The 25,811-nt window shown below is 43.8% G+C and overlaps 2 long non-coding RNA genes across 9 annotated transcripts in view; one reads left to right on the top strand and one right to left on the bottom strand.

Moving 5' to 3' along the window:
* Window positions 1-25,811, bottom strand: part of LOC132535802 (uncharacterized) — a 156,088-nt gene that overhangs the window by 17,806 nt on the left and 112,471 nt on the right. The window contains exon 6 of one of the 8 annotated variants that reach the window (XR_009547522.1): window positions 3,577-4,143. The exons of 5 other annotated variants lie outside the window; for them this stretch is intronic. This is a non-coding gene — a long non-coding RNA (uncharacterized LOC132535802). Of the gene's footprint in view, window positions 1-3,576; window positions 4,144-13,781; window positions 13,801-25,811 lie in introns of those variants that run through there. 2 more of the 8 variants (XR_009547520.1, XR_009547521.1) reach the window with 2 other exon arrangements.
* LOC132535801 (uncharacterized) overlaps window positions 1-25,811 on the top strand; it is a 72,851-nt gene that overhangs the window by 21,022 nt on the left and 26,018 nt on the right. Inside the window, exons 5-7 of the long non-coding RNA XR_009547513.1 lie at window positions 6,005-6,164; window positions 13,218-13,577; window positions 15,625-15,798. This is a non-coding gene — a long non-coding RNA (uncharacterized LOC132535801). The remainder of the gene's footprint in view (window positions 1-6,004; window positions 6,165-13,217; window positions 13,578-15,624; window positions 15,799-25,811) is intronic.

Genomic DNA, 25,811 nt, shown 5'->3' with positions numbered 1-25,811 from the left:
TGGCGCAAAGTGCAAGGACCGGCTAAGGATCCCGGTTTGATCCCCAGGCTTCCCACCTGCAGGGGCCGTTGCTTCACAGGCAGCGAAGCAGGTCTGCAGGTGTCTTATCTTTCTCTCCCCCTCTCTGTCTTCCCCTCCTCTCTCCACTTCTCTCTGTCCTATCCAACAATGACATCAATAACAATAACTACAACAATAAAACAACAAGGGCAACAAAAGAGAAAATATATTTTTTAAAAAATAGCCTCCAGGAGCAATGGATTCATGGTGCAGGCACTGAGCCCCAGTGATAAGCCTGAAGACAAAATAAATAAATAAATTAATTTCCTTAATCAAAACCTTGAGGCTCCTCAGGAGAGCAAAAGCAGGTTAACAGTTGCTTAAAAGTTGACTTTCAATATAAAAATCTCCTTAAAGAGTTCATCTCTGTTGGCTGGTGGTTTCTAGGCAGTGTACCTAGCCTCTTTTATCCCAGATCTATTAGTGATCAGCCAACATCCCAAAGAAGGCTCTCAAGCCTGGACACATAGTTGTTAAGATCTGGCTGTCCTAATAAACTACTTTTTAAAACTACCTCAAATGGATGTATTGTGTTTTTCCCTAAGTATCACCCAACTGGGCTCAGTTGAGACTAATGCTGATAACAGCATGTCTTCAAGCTCAAAACTCTCCTATATCTTTGCTTTTACATGTCATGGAAGAGTGTTAAAATCCTGCTTCCATACCATTCATTTCGGACTTGTGAGTCCCCGGCAAATCAGATAAAAGATCTACTTTTGACAGGCTTTTGGGGCTCCCTTGCCAAGCCTGGGGTGTGACTCTTGACTGATCCCCAGCCTATAGTGGTACTCCTGTTCCCATGTAATGAGGCCAGCAGCAGGACCCACAGACCATGGACTGACCCTACTTGAGTAATCTCAGGAGCCTCTCCAGAGGACAAAGCCAAAGAAAATGACATCACTGACTGTGACATTCCTACTCACTTACTCTGGAGGATCATGTTCTTCTCAACATCTTTGGACCAAATCCTAGTGGATATAGTCACTCTATATATCAGTTAGGCCAAGACTGGATTTCTATGGCAGGACTCACTTCTTTTTTTCCTTTTTTTTTTCCTCCTCTAGGGTTATTGCTGGGCTCGGTGCCTGCACCATGAATCCACCGCTCCTGGAGGCCATCCCCCCCCCCCTTTGTTGCCCTTGTTGTAGCTTCCTTGTGGTTATTATTGCCCTTGTTGACGCAATTCGTTGTTGGATAGGATAGAGAGAAATGGAGAGAGGAGGGGAAGACAGAGAAGGGGGGAGAAAGATAGACACCTGCAGACCTGCTTCACCGCCTGTGAAGCGACTCCCCTGCAGGTGGGGAGCCGGGGGCTCGAACCGGGATCCTTACGCCGGTCCCTGCGCTTTGCGCCACATGCGCTTAACCCACTGCGCCACCGCCCGACCCCCTTTCCTTTTTTTTTGTAATTTTTAAATATATACTTATTTATTTTCTCTTTTGTTGCCCTTGTTGTTTATTGTTATAGTTATTATTGTTGTTGTTATTGATGTCGTCCTTGTTGGATAGGACAGGGAGAAATGGAGAGAGGAGGGGAAAACAGAGAGGGGGAGAGAGACACCTGCAGACCTGCTTCACCGCCTGTGAAGCGACTCCCCCGCAGGTGGGGAACTGGGGGATCGAACCCCGGGTCCTTGTGATTCGTGCCACATGCGCTTAAACTGCCGCGCTACCACCCAACTACTGACATGATTCACTTCTATACTGACTCTTCCTCTGTCGGTGGTTCCAGCTGCCCTTTTGGCTAGCTTGCCTTGTCTATCTGAGAATGCCTCCGTAAAAATATGCCTTGCAAGACCCCACCAATGTGTCCTGGAGCTCAGCTTCCCCAGAGACACACCTTAATAGGGAAAGAGAGAGGCAGACTGGGAGTATGGACCAACCAGTCAATGCCCATGTTCAGCGGGGAAGCAATTACAGAAGCCAGACCTTCCACCCTCTGCAACCCACAATGACCCTGGATCCATGTTCCCAGAGCCATAGAGAATGGGAAAGCTATCAGGGGAGGGGGTGGGTTATGGAGATTGGGTGGTGGGAATTGTGTGGAGTTGTACCCCTCCTACCCTATGGTTTTGTTAATTAATCCTTTCTTAAATAAAAAAATAAAATAAAATATGCCTTGCTAGTCCATGGCTAGAGTGACTCAAACTCTGTCTACACTATCTCCTTCAAATGTGGAACACTATAGTTAGAGCTACAGAGAGGCTCAGGTCTATTAGTAGGTGCGGGGGTTGGTCTTCAGGCAGTGATAAAACCCTGTAGAAAGCCAGGTTCAAGCTCCTGGTTCCCATTTGCGTGGGGGTGGGGCTAGGGGCTGGGGTGGGAAAGAAGCTTTATCTTCTCCCCCCCCCCCACCTTTCTGTCTCTGAGAGAGAGGAGAGAAAATGAAAAAGAAAAAAAGACAAGAAAATGGCTGCCTGGATTGTTGGATGAGATTTACAGGCTTAACTAAGCTCCAGTGTGCAAGAATTAAGCCCTAATTAAATAACCCTGGTAGCAAAAAAATAATTTGAATAAAAGGTTGTTTTTTTTTTTTTAACTAAATAAAAGGGTTTTTTTGTTGTTGTTTGTTTTTGTTTTTAACTATGAGGAGGCTCTGGGCTGTTCCGGGAGATTTGGGTGTTCTACTACTTCTCTAATATGGCGCAGGTGATAAACAGCCAAGTTTAACAGATTGGAGTAGAGGTTTTTTTCCTCAGCAAAGGGAGGAGGAAGAAGCCACCCAGCTAGGAAGGTTGTCATTTCTGGTGCAATACTGCCATCAAGCGGAACTTTTTTTGCCAGTTTCATAGGCTCTGAATTGGCGCTATCGGTGGGGGAGCAAAATGGCTGTCATGTGCGAGTCTTGACCCAAAAAGGGCTGTTGCTGTTATGCTATTTTCTGCCTTCAAGGTTCAGAGTTCTGTCAGAGGGAAGCATGGACTAAAGCAGGATCAGGCTCTTGTGTTTGGTGGCCTGGGATTGGGAAATCAGTGGAGTTTAAAGTTATGATTTAAAAAAATATGTATTTATGTATTTTCCCTTTTTGTTGCCCTTTTTTTTTTTTTTTGATGTCGTCGTTGTTAGATAGGACAGAGAGAAATGGAGAGAGGAGGGGAAAACAGAGGGGAGAATGAAAGACACCTGCAGACCTGCTTCAGCGCTTGTGAAGTGACTCCCCTGAAGGTGGGGAGCCAGGGCCTCCAACCAGAATACTTATGCTGGTCCTAGAGCTTCGTGCCACGTGTGCTTAATCTGCTGCGCTGCTGCCAAATTATAAGGTTTTTTAGGGGGACTAGACGGTGCAACTAATTGAGACAATTTCCCAGTTCTCTCTCTTGCGAAGTTCTAGACTGACTTCTACATGGAAGAATCACAAGAGAACCAGTCCTGTTTCTGGAAGATAAGCATTTATTTGGAGAAAGTAAGGACAGAAAAGGAGAAGAAAGTATAAGCCATGCAAGCATGTAGACAACCCCCACTCCCCCAGAAAGCGAGAGATGAAGGCCCTAGGCCCTCTAGTCTTCCAAGCTTTGTAGTCACTTCAGAGGAAGGGATGTGCTAAACTTCTGTCTTCAGGTGCTCTGTCTGCATTTTATGGCCTTTGCAGTCAGTGTTGGTGCTCAAGATATCTTTCTGGTCCCTGTCTCTGGTCCCTTTCCCTGGCTTCCTGCAGGGTGCAGGGGGAGAAGTGTTGCTTTCCCTAAACTGCCCTCCCAACAGTTTCCAGAGTCCAAAAGGAGCTTGTGCTAGTCACCATAAGGACAAATGAAAATGAGAGTAAAAGCATCCTTCTCTTCCCCTTGTCCATTACTTAACTTATCACTCCACCTTCCCCAACACACACAGAGAGAGAGAGAGAGAGAGAGAGAGAGAGAGAGAGAGAGAGAACTAGTTCTGGGGCTTTGGCCAAACAGACATGGAAGCTGTAGCATTGATTCAGAAGATTTCATCAGCTCTGTGGTAGTTTATTTGTTCTTTATGGGAGAGGGGCAGATTAATGGTTTATAGTCAACAGTAAAATACAGTAGTTGGTATATGTGTGACATTTCTCGGTTTTCCATGTAACAATTCAACAACTCCCCATCCTCCTCTTCCATCATGCTGTGAAGAACTAGAGATCCATAAAGATGATTCATTTGAAATTTCACCTATAATAAAAGTAACTTTTTAAAAATGTATTCCCTTGTGTTGCCCTTGTTGTTACATTGTTGTAGTTATTATTGTTGTTGCATAGGACAGAGAGGAGGGAAAGACAAAGAGGAGGAAAGAAAGACACCTGCAGAACTGCTTCAGCACCTGTGAAGAGACTCCCCAGCAGGTGGGGAGCCGTAGGCTCAAACCGGTATCCTTAGGCTGGTCCTTGTGCTCTGCACCACCTGTGCTTAACCTGCTGCACTACCACCCAACTCCCTTTAATTGTTTTTACCAGAACGCAACTCAGCACTGGCTTATGGTGCTGGGGACTGAACCTTGGACCTCCAGAACCTCGGTTCATTAAAGTTTTTTTTTTTTTGTAGAACCTTTATCCTGGCCCTGATTTCACCAACTCTGATGGCCTGTCTTAATGCTTCACATGGCTATGCTCCCATATTCCAGGGAACTGGAAGGCCTGTGACCCAGAATTCCCTGGAAGATAATCCTGGCTCCTTTGGCATAGAGCGCTTCCAAATTGATCCAGGAACATGCTCCTTACCTGAATTTGGACCTGGAATCCTAGTGTCCTAAACCTATCCTTCCTACTTCCTTTTTTGTTTGTTTGTTTGTTTGTTTTTAATGTTATTTATTTTCCCTTTTGTTGCCATTGTTTTGTTTTTTGTTGTAGTTATTGATGTCGTCATTGTTAGATAGGAGAGAAATGGAGGAGGGGAAGACAGAGAGGGGGAGAGAAAGACACCTGCAGACCTGCTTCACTGCCTATGAAGCAACTCCCCTGCAGGTGGGGAGCCGGGGGGGCTCTAACTGGGATTCTTATGCCAGTCTTTGTGCTTCGTGCCACGTGTGCTTAACCCGTTGCACTACCACCCAACTCCTTCCTACTTCCTATGGGCCTTTCCAACCATATTCACAGATAGGAGCTATATACCATACTCAAAGCCTTCTGCTTCATCATGCGATACACACCACTCATTGTGGATTAAGAATAGTCCATGAAGGGAGTCGGGCTATAGCGCAGCGGGTTAAGCGCAGGTGGCGCAAAGCACAAGGACCGGCATAAGGATCCCGGTTCGAACCCCGGCTCCCCACCTGCAGGGGAGTCGCTTCACAGGCGGTGAAGCAGGTCTGCAGGTGTCTATCTTTCTCTCCTCCTCTCTGTCTTCCCCATCTCTCTCCATTTCTCTGTCCTATCCAACAACGACAACAACAATAATAACTACAACAATAAAACAACAAGGGCAACAAAAGGGAATAAATAAAATAAAAATTAAAAAAAAAAAGAATAGTCCATGAAGAAAAAAAAAAGGTCCTTAAAACTTCCAACTGGGGTTGAGCCATATTGTGTTGTAGACGGTGGTCTCCCCTTTTTTTGGAGGGGGAGGGGGCAAAAAATTGTCTTTTATTCTGCCTCTTCATCTCTCTAGGAGTTAGAAGTCAACATTTTTGGGGAGAAAGGTTTTGTATTCATACTTTCTATGTATACCCAAAGTGGCTTTCTTCTGTCCCAGGATATTGCTTCATACCTACAAGTGGCAGACTGATAGAGAGGTCGAGAGAAAGGGAGACACCTGCAGTTCAGCATAACCACCTGTTAAGCTTTCCCCCTGCAGGTGGGAACTGGGGGCTTGAACCTGGGTCCTTGCACATTGTAATATGTGTACTCAACCAGGTGCGCCACCACCCAGCCCCTTTACAGGTATTATTACAGATAAAAATTTCTATCAATTATAGCAAAAGCCCCTTTACGGACACTTAGTGCTTTAGTTATTTTTGGGTCTGCTTATTTCCTGTCCTCTTTTTTTGATAGAACTGGTGGTTTACAAGGTGTCATCGCCAAGATTAGTCTGTGACAGTGTATGACAGTGATAGTAGAGTCTGTGGACATTTCAGAATACCACTGTTGACCCAAAGGAAAGCTGGATAAATGGTCATTCAGTCACATCCTAGAACAAAACCCCTTATTTCAGGTAAGTCAATGTATTTGGGTCTATGCACATCACAGAATAGAAACCTTTGCTGCCTACTTAACCCCAAGTCAAATGAGCTGATACTCATTTAAGTGTCTGTTACTCTATTTGTTTGTGGTGGACAGGGACTTGCCAAGGTTTCCAGACAAGATAACCTGCCTTAGTCACATGAGGGCTGTGGTTCTCAAGCAGAGATTTTCTTTTTCTTTTTATTTCATTTATAAAAAGGAAACACTGACAAAACCATAGGATAAGAAGGGTACAACTCCATACAATTCCCACTACCAGAACTCCGTATCCCATCCTCTCCCCTGACAGCTTTCCTATTCTTTAACCCTCTGGGAATATGGACCCAAGGTCATTGTGGGATGCAGAAGGTGGAAGGTCTGACATCTGTAATTGCTTCCCCACTGAACATGGGCATTGGCAGGTTGATCCATACTCCCAGCCTGCCTCTTTCCCTGTGGGGCAGGGCTCTGGGGAATCAGAGTTCCAGGACACATTGGTGGGGTTGTCTGTCTAGGGAAGTCTGGTTGACATTATGCTAGTATCTGGAACCCGGTGGCTGAAAAAAGATTTAACATATAAAGCCAAACAAATTGTTGACTAATCACGAAACTAATGGCTGGAATAGTGCAGATGAAAGGGAGGGGGTCTCCGTTTTGTAGATAGCTAGTAGGCATATTTTAGTTATATGCCAAAGGGGCTGTGGCTATGCCAGTTATTTATTTTCCCCCCCTGAGCCTGAAATCTGAAATATAGGTGGATCCAAGTTATTGTCTGAGGAGATGATGTCATGGCTGGAAAAAGGACCAGAAAGCTTGATCAGGGAAGAGAGTAGCTCCCAAATATGGGAAAGGTATACAAATATGTTGACTATAAACCCCATGGATTTGATGTGATTCAAACAGAGATTTTGACAGAAGGGATCTTTTTTAAAAAAGATTTTTATTTATTCATGAGAAAGATAGGAGAGAGAGAAAGAACCAGACATCACTCTGGTACATGTGCTGCCGGGGATTGAACTCAGGACCTCGTGCTTGAGAGTCCGACGCTTTATCCACTATGCCACCTCCAGGACCACCAGAAGGGATCTTCATGCTTAGGGAGGGTGGGCGCTAGCATGCTCATGTTAACTGAAGCAGAAAATAGATGCGTAATTCCTTAATATAACTTATATGCACTCATATTTCCCTGTTATCTGATGACAAATGGGGCAATGGCAGGAGCAAAGTCAGGCCTGATGCATGACACAGCCCCAGCAGGCTAGGGCTAACTGCAAAGCGGGGAGTCCTGGACTAAACTGAAGCCATTTTTCCTTACACTCTTAATTTAAAGATTTATTGGCTATTGAAAATACACAAATATGACCTGAGGACAATGGGGGAGGCAAGTCAGGCCTGCTGTATGGCACAGCCCCAGCAGCCTAGGGCTAACTGCAAACCGGGGAGTCCTAAGACTATACTGAAGCTATTTTTCCTTACATTGATAATTTAAAGACCTATTGACTATATTGGATATGCACAAATAATACCTGGGGACAATAAAAGGAGATCCCGGGGTGAAGTACACTGTGACAACAATTATGGCAGTGAATGTGACAAGATTAAAAATGGCCTAGGAGCAGAAGCTGCTGTATCCACTGGGAGGCTTTCAGAAAAAGAGCTACTTATCACCACTATAGCTTCTCTATTAGCTGGACTCAGACCAAAAGCCAGAATTATGGGTGGCTTGTAGCATGAGTGGCAAACTGTGATCTCTATCTAAATATAATACTGCTTACCCTCACCCACAGGAAGTTAGCAAACTTTCATTAGCTAAAAGTCAGTGAACTGGGAGTTGGACCATCGCGGAGCCAGTTAAGTGCACGTGATCTAAGGAGTGAAGATCAACCATCCTAGGGCCTCCCAGGATCTGTATGAGGGTGGGTATTTTTCTTTGACAGCACTTTTACACCAGAATATCCATTCAAGCCTCCAAAGGTTACATTTTGAACAAGAATCTACCACTGTAATATAAACAGCCAGGGAGTTATCTATCTGGACATTCTGAAAGACAACTGGAGTCCAGCTCTAACCATTTCTAAAGTTCTCCTCTCCATCTGCTCACTCCTCACAGACTGCAATCCTGCCGACCCCTTGGTGGGAAGTATTGTCACTCAGTATATGACCAACAGAGCAGAACATGACAGAATGGCCAGACAGTGGACCAAGAGATAAGCTACATAAACGGGGTTTCCACAATTCCTACATTATTTGTCTGTCACAGAGAGAGCTGCTTATGATTTTGAAGGGATGGGGGAGGGTGGGAGTTGCTAAAGAGTAGCGTATTTAACAGATATTATTCAGTCTTATCTCCTAAGATTTTGTTGTATCTTAAGGTATCTTGCTACAGTAGACAAAATTGGTGACAGCAACTTTTTAAAAATTTTTTTAAATTATCTTTATTTATTGGATAGAGACAGCCAGAAATCGAGAGGGTAGGGAAGATAAGACACCTGCAGCCCTGCTTCACCACTTGCAAAGCTTTCCCTCTGCAGGTGGGTACCGGGCGCTGGAACCCAGGTCTTTGAGCACTGTAAGGTGTGCGCTCAAACAGGTGCGCCACCACCCGGTCCCTGGTGATAGCAACTTTTTAAAAAAAAAATTTATTTATTTATATATTTTCCCTTCTGTTTTCCTTGTTTAACATTGTTATGGTTATTGATTGTTGTTGGATAGGACAGAGAGAAATAGAGAGAGGAGGGGAAGACAGAGGGGGAGAGAAAGACAGACACCTGCAGACCTGCCTCACCACTTGTGAAGCGACTCCTCTGCAGGTGGGGAGCCAGGGGCTTCAACTGGGATCCTTACACGGGTCTTTGCGGTTTGCACGTTTGCTTAACCCGCTGCACCACTGGCCGACTCCGGATAGCAACTGTTAAACTCATTAGTTTGCGATATTAGCTGAAATGTAGTGCACAGAGGAATAAACGCTGGGCTCAGTTGCTTGTAGTCTGTACATTTAAAACAATTTGATTTCATACAGGTTACAGACATGGCCATTTATATGAAGTCCTTTTAAGACCACACTGTTTTATGAATCAGATTTCTTTTCCTTTCTTAGAGGGGAATTGGTAACAGTTTTTAGAGACTGTCATCATATATATGACACCTGGCTATAAAACACCATATAGGAATGAGTAGTTGTGTATTTTATTTTATATGCCTGTCTACTTTATTGTGAAAGATTAGAGGTTTGAATCAGAACTTGTGAAAACCTGTAGTAAAATACCTTAAGCTGTTAACTGTAAGGCGTGGAATAGGAGTTACTCAGTAAATTGGTTATATGTTGTAGACGAGTTAAGTTTACATTTGCTACTGTGCTAATAAACAAAATTAAAGCAAACAAACAAACAAAAATTACCCATGTATGAGGACCCAAGACCATAGGGTGGCTACCCAGAGGCAAAATTAGAGGAAGGGGGTCAAAAGGTAAAAACTTCTCGCTCTAAGATAAAATACTGAAGATGTTTAGAACATGATGACTACAGTTAGTTAGGATTGCTGTGCGAAACCAAATTCTAAGCATTCTCATCTCATGGGGTTCGGTGTCTGCAGTATGAATCCACTGCTCCTGGAGGCCATTTTGTTGCTCTTGCTGTTGTATTAAGAGAGAAATCGAGAGAGGAGGGGAAGACAGAGAGGGGAAAAGATAAAGGCACCTGCAGACCTGCTTCACCACCCATGAAGTGACTCCCCTGCTGGTGGGGAGTGGGGGGGGGGGCGTCAAACCGGGATCCCTAAGCTTTCATTCTATTACTTGTAATGGATCTGAGTCGAACCTATTATAGTCGTTTCACAATATATATACATCAAACCAGCAGGCCATACGCCTTAAATGTAAGTGATGCTTATCAAATATTTATCAATAAAACTGAAAAACGGAAGGTTGGTACAATTGGTTGAGCACACGTTATGATGTGCAGGGATCTGTTTGGAGACCCCGCTACCCCATATGCAAGGTGGGGGTAAAAATAATGAGTATCGAAGGTCTATTAAGCGCCCTTATCTCCCCCTCCACTCTCAACTTCTATCCTATCAAAGAGATAAAATGGCAGCTGGGCTCGATGGATTTGCAGTGCTAGCACGGAGCACCAGCGATAATCCTGGTGCCCCCCTCCAAAAGGAAAGAAAGAGAGAGAGAGAGAGAGAGAGAGGAAGGAAGGAAGGATGGAAGGAAGGAAGGAAGGAAGGAAGGAGACCCCAGAAAACACACCCTGCCAGACACTAACAGGAGTGACTGAGACTCATTGTGTCTTCTAAGTTCTCCGGCAAACCCAAAGTAGTAAAAGATGGAGGCTCGACTCATTAGTAGGGGTTCTGAGAGGGATATTTGGCCCGTGATAGTACTGATAAGAGCACAGGTCTTGGGTAAGAATGATTCACCAGACAAAGTTAAAGGGGTAAAAGTTAAGTTTAAACTATAGCTAGAGAGATGGACAAAGAAAGAATGGGTAGGTGATGTGCAAGAGCGAAACGCCCTAGCTATTTTAAATTATGAACCTCCAATGTCACACCAGGCAAGAAAAACATTCATGCCTCTCATCTGTAGCTCCTTTTCTCAAGTACAAACGCTGTAGAGAAAGAAGAAAAGATAGACGAATACTTTACCGCAGAGAAGGACGGGTTCCTAAAAGCCCGGACTAAAAAGAGAGAAAGCAACAACCTCAAATAGTTAAATCAGCTATTAGCCCCACCCTTGTTATCCGTGATTGGTCAGTTCATACTAGTTGGTACTTTGTGACTCCACTCAGATGGTGACGGCACTGCTCTGTGTCAAAGGCATTGGCGTTAGGAAAGCAGAGATTTTTGGGAAATGTAGTTCCTTAACGAAACAGCTCCAGGGACCTCAGCCCAACAGTCATTTAAGTATCGCTTTTATCCACAGCACCAAGCAGTAGCCCTTGCTTTTTGGTCGTGAAGAAAGCTTATAGGACCCTACAGACTGGAGCTTCACCTCCACATAGAGCATTTGAAGTGGTAGCCACACCGGGATCTCCAAAATGGAGAACAATAAGGTTTAAAGGAAGTTGGACTAGAGATGATTTTTTTTCCTCACCAAAGGGCGGAGGTAAAGGCCGGGTGTGGGATTAGTTTGGCATTTTTGATGCAACACTGCCATCAAGAGGAATTTGTTTTCTGTCCTGTTGGCCCTGTGCTTGGCTTTCCTATGGAAAAGTAGTATGGCGGTGAATTTGGAGTAGGTAAGGCTGGTATTCCTATCACTACACTTGCCTGCTAGGGTCCAGAGACAACCCGAGTTCCTAGCTGGATTAAAGGAAGCCTCTCTAAAGTAGCATTTGGCTGTTCCTTCTGTAAGCAAAACCAGGTTCTATGGGGGTAGAAGCCTTTCAAATGGTGCAAAATCTAACCAAAGACCACCATGGACACCAGAGGCCTGTGGCCGTTTATGTCAATGGTTGGAATGGGACCTGAGATCTCTCTCTAAATAAATAAATTATCTTTATTTATTTATTAGAGACAGCCAAAAATCTAGAGGGAATGGGGAGATAGGGAGAGAGAGAGAGACACACCTGCAGCATTTTACCACTCACAAAACTTTCTCCCTGCTGGTGGGGAAGGAGGGCGTGAACTGAGGTTCTTGCACATTGTAACATGTGCAATCAACCAGGTGCACCACCACCTGGCCCCCTGATATATCTCTTTGCAAAGCGCTGTTAGTTGGGTATGGAGTCTGGAAGCTGTTGATGGTGGGAGCTTAGCAGAAAGCCCAGGCAGAAAAGACCAGGGAGAACCAATGTGAAAGCAATAGCACCTGACAGCACCTGTTAGCCTCTTATACTTTTTAGGCCATGGGTGAAAAAGCAGTGCCTAGTAGAGATAAGGCATCTGCAGTGCCATGGCAGGATATTTTGTAGACTGTATAAGGCTCAAGTCCAGGTGGAACGCACCCTGGACTGTTTCTGTAGGATTTAACTTTCTGGGCCACTGTCTCCAGATCCCATGAAAAGTCTTCAGGACACAATGAAGGCATGGCCCCTACTTCCACATCTCAGTGTTCTGCTTATTTCAGAATTGGTGTTCAATGCACATTGTGTAGATTTTTGCCAAAAGAGATCAGTTTGTTGGATGGCAGCTTCCAGGTGGTAGATACAGACACACTTCCCCAGATCTAAGATCAAGGCTCACATTCCTGGACACACTGACCATATATGTATAAGAGGATATCATTTGCTGATCCTTTGAGCTGTGCTCTATCCCTGCTAGTAGAAAAGCAATGTAGCAGTAAAATAAAGCAGGAGAATCTGCTTGCCAGCCACAGAAAAATTCTGGGTCAAGGCAGGTGTGAGTCCTGCAAGCTCCAGAGATAAGACAGGGGAACTAGAAGTATAGCCTTAAGGGGACAATGGACAGATAGTATAATGGTTATGTAAACAAACTCTCATGCCTGAGCTTCCAAGGTCCCAGGTTCAATCCCCCACACCACCATAAGCCAGAGCTTAACAGTGCTCTGCTTAAAAAGTGTAATCTTAAGTGTCTGGCATTTCAGCCACATCTAGCAGTTTTAGATACTAGAAGCTGTCATATTGGGCTAGAGTCACAGAAGCCTCACCAGAGAATCCCTGGTCAGAAGGTGTGCATGCTTGGCTAATTTCTTTCTTTTCCTAAAACAAAAGTAGTTTTGCCTGGATGGGTCCAGGGTCCTGGTAGTCTCTCTTGAGTATGTTGGTATCTAATTAAAAACAACTGAGTCACAGGGGGCCTATAATCATTGGCGACTGTAATGATGTCAGGACATGACTGTCACTGGCCAGCCCAGGGGAGCAGGTTGTGGAGCCTGGCAACCTAATAGATGGCATTGAGTTGGTTGATGGGTGTCCAGAGTCTAGAGAGTAGTAGAGTTTGGGGATACAGTGCCACCACTCCCCACCCCTACTCCTAACAGAGTCAGCAGTATTTATCAATAGGATAAGGCAATATGAATGAAAACAGTAGCAGCATACTCACAGGTGCCTTCTAGACTAACAGTCATATGCACCCTTCTCTTCAGAGACTTTGGTCAAAGAAGTAGTACTAAACGGAGACTTGACAACTGCAGTGCTATCTCCAGGAATTTCACAACCTCTGACAGATCTGTTCCAAATGTTCCCAGACTCAAGTCCAAGTGGTACAATCTCACCAGAGCCTCTACGTAGGTAAACTGAGAATTTGCTCTTCTAGGAACTGACTGGGAGGATTCAACTGTGTGCCCATACTCAAGGTATCTTCTGACATCTGCAAACCTGAAGTGCTCAAGAAAGAACTATTGAGAGATATTCAGTCATGAAGGCAGGCTAAGAGGATCCACTGGGTAGAGGCACTGTTCCCAGTATCATTTAAAGTGGGTATGCTCTTCTAAAAAGGCCCCCTGGTAAGAGCAATCAATTTTGAGCCAGACGAAATGATGGTTGGCTTTTTTTTTTTTTTTTTGTCTCCACAAAGGGTGGAGGAACTAGGTTGAGGGAAGGGCAGTGATGTGGGACAGGTTGGCATTTCTGTTGCAATACTGCCATCAAGAGGTATTTCTTTTCCCATGCAGCATATATTAAGCTGTAACTTCTGGTGGAAGAGCAGTTTGGGCATGAAGTCAGGTCCTGGCAGGGTAAAAGACGGATTCGTCATCAGTTGTACAGTGGGTTAAGCGCAGGTGGTGCGAAGCGCAAGGAGCGGTGTAAGGATGTGGGTTCGAGCCCTGGCTCCTCACCTGTAGGGAGGTCACTTCATGAGTGGTGAAGCAGGTCTGCAGGTGTCTCTCTCTCCCCCTCTCTGTCTTTCCCTTCTCTCTCCATTTCTCTCTGTCCTATCCAACAACAATGATATCAACAACAATAATTATAACTACAACAACAAGGGCAACAAAAGGGAAAATAATAAAGAAAAAATTTTTAGAAAAAAATTCTAAAAAAAAAAAAAAGAGATGGATTCGTCATGAAGCCAACAAGGCCCAATAATCTTTTTTTTTTTTTTTTTTTTTTGCCTCCAGGGTTATCATTGGAGCTTGGTGCCTGCACCACAAATCCACTGCTCCTGGAGGCCATCTTTTCCCCAATTTTGTTGCCCTTGTTATTGTTGCCATTTATGTTGTTGTTGGATAGGACAGAGAGAAATTGAGAGAGGAGGGGAGACAAAGAGGGGGAGAGAAAGATAGACACCTGCAGACCTGCTTCATCAGACCTACTGCATTGTCTCTGAAGCGACCCCCCTGCAGGTGGGGAGCCAAGGGCTGGAACCCAAATCCTTACACTGGTCTGTGCACTTCGTGCCATGACCTGCTGCACTACCGCCCGACCCTCCCCAGTGATAATCTTAATGGCAATAAAAACTAATTTAATTAAAATAGTATCTCTATGGTTGCTTTCCTTATTATTTTTTTTATTGACACTAAGATTATCATTGGGGCTTGGTACCTGCATGACAAATCCAATGCTCCTGGCAGCCATTTTTTTCCCATTTTCATTTATTTGATAGGACAGACAGCAATTAAGAGAGATGGGGAAGATAGGGAGAGATGCAGAGAGATACCTGCAATACTGTTTCACTGCTCATGAAGCTTCCTCCCCTGCAGGTGTTGTCAGACACAAGGACCTGAGTTCAAGCCCTTGGTTTCCAACTGCAAGGTGAAAGCTTCACAAGTGGTGAAGTAGTACTGTAACTGGTTCTCTCTCTCTCTCTATCCCCCCTCCGCCTCTCAATTTCTCTCTGTCCTTTCATAGAATACAAATTTTAAAGTTTCATAAAGGAGTTTTTAGTTTTATGATCAATGGTGATGTCTAGTTTAGGGAGAGTGTTCTTTCCCTAAAGTAGTGTTAATTTAAATATAATATATTGCCATTACTTGCTTGAGGAAAAATTTATTTCAATTTCAGAATTGATATTACATATTAGCTGGGACCAAGGAAAGCCTAGATTTCCTTTCTCCAAAATGGTATCATATTACACACACATACACACAATCTCACAGAACAAAAGACTATTACTTTTTAAAAAATATTTATTTATTCCCTTTTGTTGCCTTTGTTTTATTGTTGTAGTTCTTATTGTTGTCATCATTGTTGGATAAGACAGAAAGAAATGGAGAGAGGAGGGAAAGACAGAGAGGGGGAGAGAGAGACACCTGCAGACCTGCTTCACTGCTTGTGAAGGGACTCCCCTGCAGGTGGGGAGCTAGGGGCTCGAACCGGGATCCTTAAGCAGGTCCTTGCACTTGGCGCCACCTGCGCTTAACCCGCTGCGCTATGCCCAACTCGCAAGACTATTACTTTTTAAGAGAATGTATTTAAACAAGATACAAAGTGTGTGTGTGTGTGTGTGTGTGTGTGTGTGTGTGTGTGTGTGTGTGTGTGTGATGTGTGGGTGTGTTTGTGAAAACAAAGCAAAAAGACAAAAAAAAAAGTGCCACATTTTTACTTTAATTTCAGAGTTGGTGTTGTTATTTCCATCTGGAGAAAGACCTTCAAGGCAGGATGCTATCTATACTCTGCATTGGTGCCCTTCCTCAGTCAGATCTGAAGTTGTATTTATTAGCTACAGAGGATAAATTTTCATGGTGGAAGTTGACATCAATTGTCAGAAGCAGCACACTTGTCTATAAGGTGAGTTGATACAAGAATGTCTCCTAAGTGACAGACATAGTCTAACACTTCACTCTAGGTGTCCAAGACCAATTTCCCAGGGGGAAATGCAAAATAAGAGACAAAAAGCTTAGCCTAGCATTTTCCTTTTAGGTGAGACTGAACCCCCTGGGTTTCTCTTTGAAGCAAGGGCTAAAATCTGGGGGGGGGGGGCAACATTTCTGCCCTTTGTGCCTAGTAAAAGCTGGCAAAATTCTCCCATGTTTGAACCCAAACTTCTGCAGCTCCATATTCCTTCCCCTCAATTTCATTCCATGATAGGCTACAACTTAAATGTCACTGTAAACATTGAACTGAATAGTGTAGAAAGACCACAGTAGTTATTCTATTCCATAGTAAACTATTTGTTTTATCAATAGAAGTGGTTATCTGGTAATTGCTTGAAGATCTTAGGTAAAGATACGAAGTCAGCGAGAGCCTTGTATTAGGGTGTTTGTTATTTCTGTTGACAGATGCAATTTGTGTGATAAATGCAAGAATTTAGACATAAAATCCTTATTTTAAAGGATTGATGGGGTCTGCTCACTGTTCCATTTTTTTATTTTCCAGAGGAGGGTTTATTGTTAAGTTTAAAATAATAATGTACTGAGTATCTGTGATAGCCTATAGAAAATTTTTTTCTCCCTTTTGTTGCTCTTGTTGTTTATTGTTGTCATTGTTGTTATTGTTGTTGCTGTCATTGGATAGGACAAGAGAGAAATTGAGAGAGGAGGGTAAGACAGAGATAGGGAGAGAAAGACACCTGCAGGCTTGTTTCACAGTCATCCCCCTGGGGGGGGCAGGGGTGTCTGGAGAGGACTCTAAACAGTATACCTGCGCTTTGTGCAATGTGCTTGTGTGCTTTTAATTGGCTGTGCTGCCGCCAGGCCCACCATTTATATAGGACATTTTTATAGCCAAACTGATCCTGCTGATTTCCAACCTTTATTTTCTTTGCCCCAGATTGCCTTTTTATCACTTATTTTCTTCTAGAATCCACTGGTAGACAATCCGTGTTATCTCCTTTACGTGCATTTATGGAGGTGTCCACCCTTTCTTTTTCTCGTAGATAAAAAAGAAAAACAGAAAGAACAAGAAGTTGCCCCCATCTCCTTCCCCAGCCCCCAAATCCCAAGACCCTGGGCAGTAGAATCAGCAAAAGTAGGATGTGGAATTATATATATAATTATATAAAATATATAAATATATAAAAATATATTTAATATATATATATATATATTCCCCCTTAAGCTAAAGGGGGAGGGAAAAAGTTGGGGAATGGCAGGGTGGAGAGGAAGCCAACAAGTTGTAATTTCTGGTGCAATACTGCCATCAAGAGGTGATCTTTTCTCTGGCTTTCTTGGAGGAGCAATAAGGAAGTGTGGGAAGCCTGAGTCCAAACACGAATGAATTCAGTCTTCCTCTTACCTTTCCTTGCCAGGGTCTTTCGAGACCCCCACCTGGCATCGGGAAAGCATGGGACAAGGTTAAACTCTCAAAAGCTCCAGAAACAGACAAGACGAGGAGTTGGTGCATGGTGGGTTTATCACTGGAGGCTCTGAATACTGGTGGCAGCCATGTTGTGCCACAGTAGAGGAAGTCTCTGTAGAGGGCCAAGACCAAAGAATGTCGTTTTGACCACTTGCTCATTACTCTAGTGAAAGAGTAGGTGTGTTTTTGGTGGGTCTAGAAACTTGAAAGCATTTCTTGGGCTCAGTAAAAGTCAAGCATGACTGCGGTCACCCCAGAGCCATAGTAACTGATGGCAGCCTGTGGAGGCGGGACTTGTTATCCCTCTATGCAGATCTGGCTACCCAGTCAAGGGCCTTGAGGTGATGGCTGCCTCTGGGTAGGTTCAGAAGGCAGTGGAGTTCGGGGAAGCAGGAAGAGAGTGTCATTGTCTGTATTACTGTGTTGAGCCAATTTGAAAGCAGCAGCAGCAGCACACCAGAACACTGTTCCAGACAGATATCCACACCAACATTCTCTTCCTTAAAGAATCAGTGGGTGAGGTCTCTTTAAAAATAAATAAATAGACCTAGGTACTGGACTATGTATTTTGACTACATTTCCCAGAAATCTCTGCGTTAAGACTAGTTCAATGAAGTAATTCGCCTTCATCAGTGCGAATCACAAAGCAGTGTGTAAATATGAATGAGCCAATCATAGAGGACGGGGGTGGGGCTAAAAGGCAATTGAGCCTAGGAGATTTAACACTTCCTTGTTCTTTTTGGCCACTCTTTTTTTTTTTTCTTTTTATTTATTTATTTTCCCTTTTGCTGCCCTTGTTTTTATTGTTGTTATAGTTATTACTGTTGTAGTTATTGATGTCGTTGTTAGGACAGAGAGAAATGGAGAGAGGAGGAGAAGACAGAGGGAGCGAGAAAGATAAGACACCTGCAGACCTGCTTCACCTGTGAAGTGACTCCCTTGCAGGTGGGGAGCTGGGGTTTGCGAACCGGGATCCTTAAGCCATTTCTTGTGCTTCGTGCCATGTGCGTTTTACCCGCTGCATTAACACCGGATTCCCTGGCTACTCTATTTTTGCACTTGAAATCTGGGGTGGCAGCGTTGTTGGTGGTTAAGATATATATATATATATATATATATATATATATTTTTTTTTTTTTTTTTTTTTTTTTGCCTGCAGGGTTATCACTGGGACTTGGTGCAGGCACTAAGAATGCACTGCTTTCGGATATTTTCTCCATTTTATTGGATAAGACAGAGAGAAATTTAGAGAGGAGGGGAGAGAAGGAGAGAAAGACTGCAGACCTGCTTCACCTGTTTTCTCCCTCTCCATTCTCTCAAGTGGGGAGCATGGAGTTCGACCCTGATTTTTGAACTGCTCCTTGTGCATAGTTTGGGTACCCAGTATACACTGGTTAAGAGGGACTTGAGTTGATGAAAACTGTTTGCAGACACCCATCACAGGTGTCTGTAATAATGTAAACCATTATTACCCCCAGTAAAATAACTATTTAAAGTGGACCGGAAGGTAGCGCAGTGACTAAAGCATTGGACTCTCAAGCAGGAGGACCTGAGTTTGATCCCTGGCAGCACATGTACCAGAGTGATGTCTGGTTCTTTCTCTCTCCCCTATCTTTCTCATGAATAAATAAATTCTTTAAAATAATAATTTAAAATAAATCTGCTTGTGCTTAGAAATACAGTTGTGCAGGAATTGGGAGGATGTCATTTGCAGTTATTAAAAGTACTAAGAAACATTTAAACAACTCTCACCTGTACTTCTTATACTCTCATTGAATTTACACTGATCTCCTTTTAATGAAATAAAGCTTTTGCTCTCACATTTAACCAATAGTCTACTTAACCAAAAGCTGCACCCCTGTTTTTGTTGTATCATCTCCAAAGGGGGCCAAGAACCTGGTGTTATTTATTATTGTGTGTTTTTCCTGATCACATAATTTTAGTTCTCTGACACTAATTCTCAGTAATACTTGGTCAAATGAAGCAATGCCTAAAGATAGCTACTCTGCCATATTGGCAGTTTACTGACTTTGAAGAAAAAGACCTGTTTCAGACGCTCCTACAATCAATTGAGAAGCAGTCGTCAGACTGACTTCAAATTGCTGGGTCCCCTTTCCTGAGCTTCCCTGAGAGTCTTCAGTACATTAAGAAGACCTGGCCCTTCTGTATCACAATCCTATGCTTGCTTCAGAGCTGAATGCTGAGGGTGGTAGATACTTCCATTTTCCCTTTTTCCTTGTTGTCTTGGCCTGAGTCCTACAGATGGGGCATTGGCTTTTGAATTCTTATTGGCTAGAAGTCTTGGAATAGCAGTTCTAGTTACTTCATTCTGAAGTTTTCCTCTCTAGAAGCTATATTCTCACAGCCTTGGAAGCTGTATGGTCTGTTGGCTTAAACTTGGTAAACATTCCAGATTCCCTCTTTTATGAGTTGTTTCCATACCAACTTGAGATTCCTTGTGGTTAGGTCAGGAATCAAGAGTCCATGGAGTGTTCTGAACCTACTTTCTCCATTATGGCTTTAATCAAATGGATCTACAGAGAAGAGCTAACAACCAAAAGCAAAAATCTTATGATTATTGGCATTGTTGTTCCAGAAATGTCAGCCATCTTGTCAGTGGCTTCTTGCTGTGCATTTTGTGGCTCGATAAAGAATTTCTAGAAGTCCAAGCCATTCCAGTGGATTTTAATTCAAAACATTTGCATATCTGGAGAGGCAGTTGGCTACCCCATCAAATGAATTGTGTATACCCATTCAACAGGAAGGTTTTTAGAGAAGGTCCAAGTTTTCATCTTGCCAGGGAGGTTTACCTCACTACCCTCCTTTGATGGTATCCATAGGCTGCATCCACCTTCTATGCCCTTTTCTCTCTCCATTACCCCTGAGAACACATGAGTGATAGATAATATGCTGCTTTGGAACTAACTAGGGTAGGTCTCAGACTCTGTATCCATACATTGTGCCTTCTGCACAGCTGGAGTGCTAAAGGCTCTGGGAAATAGCTCACTCAGTAGAACATTTGTTCTGGTGTATGGGGGACTCTGGATTCCAGCCCCGGCACCATAAAGAAGCATCACTGATAGTGCCAGGGTACTCCACAGATGACGGAACACTGGCTGTTGTTTCTCTTTCTTCTAAAAATACATAAATAACAATACAGTTACAGACGTTCAGGCCCCCCTGCTAAAGGCTACCATGAGCCACCATTGCCTTTTGGTCTTGAAAGCCAGCTACTGGGACCCAACTAGGAAGAGGCTTTGCTCTCTGGAAAACTGAACTGGCTATGAAGGTGAGCCAACATGTTTACTGGACATCAGACTGTTGATGGCAGTATCTTTTTTTTTTTTTTTCTTCAGCAAAAGGTGGAGGAAGAAGACTTGGGACTAGAGCAGGTTGAAATTTCTGGTACAATACTGCCATCAAGAGGAAATTGTTTGCTCATCTGTAGAGGCCTGCATTGTCCCTTGTAATGGAGCCTTTTGGCAGTCAAGTCCGAATCTCAGACAGAACAAATAAAGATCTTCCTTCCATCACTCTTCCCTGTCTGGTGAGGTCCAGAGCTTGATAGGGCACATTGATATCTTGGGCCAAGTCCTGACTGAGTCCTGGAAACTACAAAGACAGGCCTCTGATACATCCCCAGAGCGTGTTGGGGAGGAAACCGAAAGCCAAAGCTCACTATCCTGATGGCTGCCATATTTAAAGTGGACTAGAGGAAGCCACTCTGAAGACATGGCTGGTTATAAGCTTTTATCTCAGTACCCCTTCCTTGGAAATCTCAAAGTGGTTTCAGCCTGGATGGAAACAGGTTCCTGCAAACCTTTTTTTTTTTTTTTCTTCCCTCCAGGGTTATTGCTGGGCTCGGTGCCTGCACCATGAATCCACCGCTCCTGGAGGCCATTTTTTCCCCCTTTTGTTGCCCTTGTTGTAGCCTCTTTGTGGTTATTATTATTAACATTGTTGATGTTGTTCGTTGTTGGATAGAACAGAGAGAAATGGAGAGAGGAGGGGAAGACAGAGAGGGGGAGAGAGAGAGACACCTGTAGACCTGCTTCACTGCTTCACTGCTTGTGAAGCGACTCCCCTACAGGTGGGGAGCTGGGGGCTCGAACCGGGATCCTTACGCCGGTCCCTGCGCTTTGCGCCACATGCGCTTAAACCACTGCGCCACCGCCCGACCCCCACAAACCTCTTTTATCAGATAAAATCTTATCATAGCTATCATTGTCACCTAAGGGCTGCCACTGAGAGTGAAACATAAATAAATAAATAAATAAATAAATAGAAAAAAATAATAAATAAATAAATAAATAGAAAGAAAAAAAGAGGATCCCCCATACCAACCATAAACCAGAGCTAAGCAGTGGCTTTGGTAAAAGAAAAAGAAAGAAAGAGTGAGGGAGGGAGAGGGAGAGAGATGGAGAGAGAAAGCCATGCAACACTGTTTTACCCCTTGTGAAACTTCCCCTTTGCAGGTGGGTAACAAGGACTTGACCCTTGTTCTGTGTGCACTCTACCAGGTGTTCCACCACCTTGCCTCTTTATTTTATTTTACTGAGAGAGAGATATAGAGATAGACAGATTGAAGGATACCATAGACAGCCAGACAGATTGAAAGATAGCTGGAGACTGTGAGGCTTTGGCTTACAGCAGTGCTGCTATGAAGCCTCAGGGGTGAATGCTGAGTCAACCATTCTACCATCTGTTTCAATTTGAGGCAAAGGAACTGAGCTCTGTGAGGAAGATCTCCAAGAGGTTAGACATAGGACTTGGTGTGGGTGTTTTCCAGCCCTATCTCAAATGATGATTTCTCCCCTTCTTTATGTTAATGAGTGAATAAAGGAGTCAGGAGTATCATACCCAAAGGATTACATACTAGCATGAGTGAGGATCTGAGTTCCAGCTCTTGGTCTCCATCAGGGGTAGGAACTTCCATAATCTGCAGAGAGAGCAGTGCTGCAAGCCTCTCTTTCTCTTTTTAAAATTTATTTTATTTATTTTATTTCATTTTAATTTTTTAACATCAGAACACTTCAGCTCTGGCTTATGGTGGTGCAGGGGACTGAACTTCTGACTTTGGAGTGTTAAGGCATGAGCATAGCATCTCTTTGCATAACCATTATGCTATCTACCCCTTCCCTAACTCTCTGTCCCCCCCCCACACACACACACACTTAACTCTCCCTCTCTACCAGCCCCAGCCCCCAGAAGAAAAGGAAAGAAAGAAAAATGGCTGTTTTGAGCAGAGGAATCATTGTGTAGAAACTGAACCCTGGTGGCAATATATACATACATTATATACAGACATAGAAAAACGGAAAAAGGTATAGAGATCCATTTGAAAATGTTTATGGTGTTGAACTAATATTTAGTGGACTTTTTTGTTTTTTTCTTCAGGAAAGGGCGGAGGGAGAAACCTCATGGCTAGGGATAGTTGATGTTTCTGGTGCAATACTGCCATCAAGAGGCACTATTTTGTCAGTCCCCTAAGTCCTGAATTGGAGCCTAGATTTGGAGCCCTGTGTGGAGGAACAAAATGGCGGTTGTGTGTGCGGAGGAGTCTTGACCAGAAAGTCCTGGTTCTGTCATACTACTTTTTGCTAGCCATCAAGCTCCACAGCTCCTCTGTCAAGGGAAAGCCTGGGTTGTGGCAAGGTCATTCCCTGGCAGGACCAAATATAGACAGAGAACTAATGTGTACACCTCTGGAGCCCAATGACCCAGGAAAAGGAAGCCAGGGCTCTGAACCCTGGTGGCTGCCATGTCTGGGTTGGAGGAGGGGAAACTGGTCAAAAGGAGTCCAAGAAGTGAGCAGTATGCCTTTTGTTTTCTGCCTCCTCCTCTCCACAAGTATAATCATTTTGTCTTTTCTTTTTAAAGATGTTTTTATTTATTTTAGTTCTACCAGGGTTATCGCTGGGCTTGTCTACTGACTAATCCATTACTATTGGTGGCCATTTTTTTTTTCCTTTTTATTTTTTTCCCTTTTAGATAGAGACAGAAAATAGTGAGGGAAGGAGGATAGAAAGGGAGAGGGGGAGGGGGGAAGGGAAGCAGAGAAACAGAGACTTGCAGCACTGCTTCCTCTTGCTGGTGGGGGCCAGGGGCTTGAGCCTGGGTCCTTGTGCATGGTAAAGTGTGCACTCTACTGGATGTGCCACTGCCTGGCCGCTATTTATGTATTTCAATGAGAGAGACAAAGAAAGCGACAGACAGAGAAGGAAAAAGAGGCATTGACACTAGAATACTGTTAACCCTCATAGTGGTGCTATCTATTGAAATTGGAACCTTGGGGGGGGTCGGGCAGTAGAGCAGTGGGTTAAGCTCAAGTGGTACAAAGCTCAAGGACCTGCGCAAGGATCCCCACCTGCAGGGGTGTAGCTTCAAAAGCCCTGAAGCAACTCTGCAGGTGTCTATCTTTCTCTCCCCTCTCGGTCTTCACGTCCTCTCTCTTACCCAACAACAACATCAATGGCAACAGTAACAACTAGGGCAACAAAATGGGGGGGAGGAAGGCCTCCAGAAGCAGTGGATTTGTAGTGCAGGCACAGAGCCCAGCAATAACCCTGGAGGCAAAATAAATAAATAATATATATTTTAAAAAAAGACATTGGAACCTCAGAGTCTCAGGCATGCAAGTCTGTTGCATAAAGCATTGTAGTTTCTCCTGGACTGAGGAGCACCTAGCAGGAATTAGGTTCCACTCCCTGGAGCAGTCTAAATGACTCTTCTCTCAGAGTCCAAGATGGTAGTCATCATATTTGAGACTTGATAGTTTTTTTTCTTTAGCAAAGGGTGGTGGAGGGAGAACTGGGCAGGAAGTAGATAGGCAGTTGCAGTGTGCTACTGCCATCAAGAGGAATTTGTTTGCAGATCCTTGTTCCCTTAGCTTTCCCTTCTGAGGGAGAAGCAGTATGGCGGTCAAATCAGAGGTTCCAATAGGATCCACCAGCCACCCCTGCTGAAGTCCAGAACTGGGTCAGAACTATTTAAATGTATATGCCAGTACTAGTTCAGGCTTTGGAAACTTTTCACAAAGTCCTGGTGCCTGGGCACCAGGATAAGATGCTTAGGCTTGGACACTGGTGTCAGCCATGTCTGACGGGCAAGGTACTGTGGGTCTTGGGTTGCATGACTATTCTGAGAGAGCAAGAACAGATTCAAGGGTTTGCTGCTGTAGTTCCACAGGTACAGAGGCCAGGTTGAAATGTCGCAGCTCTCTTTGCCAAGGTGATTGCTGTGTTTATTAAGGAAAAGATTTTGGTGGAAGGTATTTTCAGGTTTCAGTTAAAATGGATAAAAATTATTTATTGGGAGTCAGGTGGTAGTGCAGCGGGTTAAGTGCACATGGTGCAAAGTGAAAGGAGCAGCATAAAGATCCTGGTTCAAGTTCCTGGCTCCGCACCTGCAGGGGAGTCGCTTCACAAGTTGTAAAGCAGGTCTGCAGGTGTCTTTCTTTCTCTCCCCCTCTGTTTTCCCCTCCTCTCTCCATTTCTCTCTGTCCTGTCCAACAAGGACAACTACAACAATAAATTTAAAAAGGGGGGCACAACAAAAGGGAATACATAAATATTTTTAAAAAACATTTTAAAGAAAGTTAATTTGTTTATTTTACTTTTTGTCCTTACTGGGGCTTCACCACTCCAGGCCATATTTTTTTTTTAAATATTTATTTATTTATTCCCTTTTGTTGCCCTTTTTGTTTTATTGTTGTAGTAATTATTGTTGTTGTTGGATAGGACAAAGAGAAATTGAGCCTGTAAAGGGACTCCCCTACAGGTGGGGATCCTGGGGCTCAAACCAGGATCTTTACTCCAGTCCTTGTGCTTTGCCCCGCCTGCGCTTAACTCGCTGCGCTACTGCCAGCCTCCTCCAGACCATCTTTTTTCAACTAGAAAGACAGAGGCAGAGAGACACACCAAAGCACTGAAGCTCCCTTCAGTATGATGGGGTCCAGGCTGGAGTCTTGGTTCGCACACAACAAAGCACTGCTTGTGATTCCCTTACTGACTTCCATGCTACATTTGAACAAATGAGTGGATTTACTTTTCATTTTGTTTTATTCATAAAATTAGGTTGACTTGAATGACTGGTAACTACAAACACTCTTGAGGTTGCCTGGGGCTCCGGAGCATGGGGGCTGACTTTTGTTTACCATCAGTGTTTGGAACACACAGTGAATGTAAATATAAGGTCTTTGATCTCTTACAGAGGAGAGGTAGTAAAAGAGGAAGGTAAAAAAAAAAAAAAAAGAAGAAAGAAATGTCACATTTCTAGTTGCTTATTATGTTCTGATGATTGAATGCTCTTGTTTTCTTTCTTAATCACCAGGGCTTCATTGCAGAGGGATTACTTTAGAGAGAGAGAGAGAAGCAAACAATGGGACTAAAGCTGCCTGCAATGCAGGGGGACCAGACTGAACTCAAAACATGGGTGACACACTTTTGCAAAGCAGTGCACTATCTAGGTAGACTGATTTCCTGGGCTCCTTCTCCTTTCCTACA

This window comes from Erinaceus europaeus, chromosome X (genome assembly GCF_950295315.1).
Source record: "Erinaceus europaeus chromosome X, mEriEur2.1, whole genome shotgun sequence".
Lineage (NCBI taxonomy): Eukaryota > Metazoa > Chordata > Mammalia > Eulipotyphla > Erinaceidae > Erinaceus > Erinaceus europaeus.
Note: the sequence above shows the minus strand (reverse complement) of the source record. Positions and strands in the feature narration are given on the sequence as shown.